Source organism: Bubalus bubalis, chromosome 5 (assembly GCF_019923935.1).
Source record: "Bubalus bubalis isolate 160015118507 breed Murrah chromosome 5, NDDB_SH_1, whole genome shotgun sequence".
In the NCBI taxonomy this organism is placed as follows: domain Eukaryota; kingdom Metazoa; phylum Chordata; class Mammalia; order Artiodactyla; family Bovidae; genus Bubalus; species Bubalus bubalis.
In genome coordinates this window covers 129,778,313-129,780,289 of record NC_059161.1, presented here as the reverse complement: position 1 = coordinate 129,780,289, position 1,977 = coordinate 129,778,313, and positions in this window count along the sequence as shown.

Sequence of the window (1,977 nt, the reverse complement as noted above, 5' to 3'; positions counted from 1 at the left end):
AGAGAACGGAGGAAGCCCACGCTGAGAGACAGGCTGGGGGAGGAGAGAAACAAGTTCCGATGATGTGGCACAAACCCTGGGTCCAGCCAAACCTGAAGCTGTCACTCTCTGGACTCAGCACGTCAACCAAGAAATTTTTTCTTTGTTCGCCAGGTTCTTTTCTTGGTTGGTCTTTTGGTAACTCACATGTAGAAACGTCATGCTGATGCAGTCTGCAAATATTCCTGGGGAGTCTCAGGAAGTCCTGGGGTTCCAGCAGAACGGGGGCTGAGCTGTATTGCTCACACCCAAGCTGGACCTTCCACAAGGCCAGCAACCAGAACCCAGCTCTCTGATCCCACCTACACCAGCCTCACCCCAGGACAGTGAGACCAAGATGGACAGAGGAGGCTGGCAAGGACAGTGGACAGCAGCTTCCCCAGAGGTCTCTCCCTAGGGCAGCACATGGCAGGGTCAGGGATGACGACCCCACAGCCTGGCCCGGGTATACGTGAAGCCTTCCCGGGTGGCACAGGACAAGCTGCAGGAGGATCTACGTCCCTGCAGGTTGAGGTCCTCAGAACGACAGTCACGACAACCAGGGCTAGTGGTAAAGAACCCCCTGCCAATGAAGGAGACATAAAAGACGCAGGGTCGGGAAGATCTCCAGGGGGAGGGCATGGCAACCCACTCCAGTATTCTTGCCCAGAGAATCCCCAAGGACAGAAGAGCCTGGCGGGCTACAGTCCATATCGTTGCAAAGAGTCAGACACGACTGAGCAACTGGGCATGCACGTAGGAAATAGAACTGAGGGAAACGGGCTGGTTTACAGTGAGAAGAACCATAAGCAAGACAGAAGAAAAGGAGAAAGGGCTGCTTTGCAAAACTATAAAGACTGCAAGGGCGGGTGACCGGTGGGCACAGTCACTCTAGAACCACCCTCCACCCCCAGCACCTCCTCCATCCCCACCCGGAAAATTCTGCAGCTCAGGTGAGACTCAGGAGATGCCACAGAAGGGCCAGAGGGGCTGGGAAGTGCTGGCTTCAAGAGGGTTTAAAACCACATCCACTGTGGGCTGCAGAGAAGGGAGCCCTCCTCCACTGTTGGTGGGAATGGAAATTGGTACAGCCACTCTGGAGGACAATATGGAGGTTCCTAAAAAAGAAGACAAAAACTAAAAATAGAGCTGCCATATGATCCAGCAATCCTACTCGTGGGCTGTTGTTCAGTCACTAAGTTGTGTCCAGCTCTTTGCAATCCCATGAACTGTAGCACACCAGGCTTCCTTGTCCTTCACATCGCCCAGAGTTTCCTCAAACTCATGTCCATTGAGTCAGTGACGCCATCCAACCATCTCACCCTCTGCTGCCTCCTTATCTGGAGGAAACGCTAATCCAAAAAGGCACGTGTACCCCAGTGTTCTTTGCAGCACTATTCACAATAGCCAGGACATGGGAGCGACCCAGATATCCACCGGCAGATGAGTGGATGAAGAAGATGCAGTGCACACGCGGTGGGGTGCTACTCAGCCACAGAGAAGAACGGAATGACACCACGCACAGCAGCGTGGACGGACCTAGAGATCGTCATGACGCCGAGTGCAGCAGCGTGGATGGACCTAGAGGTCGTCACACTAAGTGAAGTCAGACAGAGAAAGACAAACTTCACATGACGCCGCTTACACGTGGGATCTAAACCAGGACACAAAGGAGCCTCTCTGCGAAAACAGGAACAGACATAGAGAACAGACTTGCGGGAGCCAGCAGGGAGCGGCCGGGGAGGGTGCAGTGGGGAGGCTGGGTCAGCAGGTGTAAACTTTCACACGTGTTCTCAGGACGGATAAACAACAAGGCCCTACGGCACAGCACAGAGAACTGTATTTGATATCCTACGACCTCCTCTAATAGAAAAGAATATTTATATAAAAAAAGATAAAAGTATGCATATATACATAAAACTGAATCACTTTGCTGTCCAGCAGTAATTAACACAACAC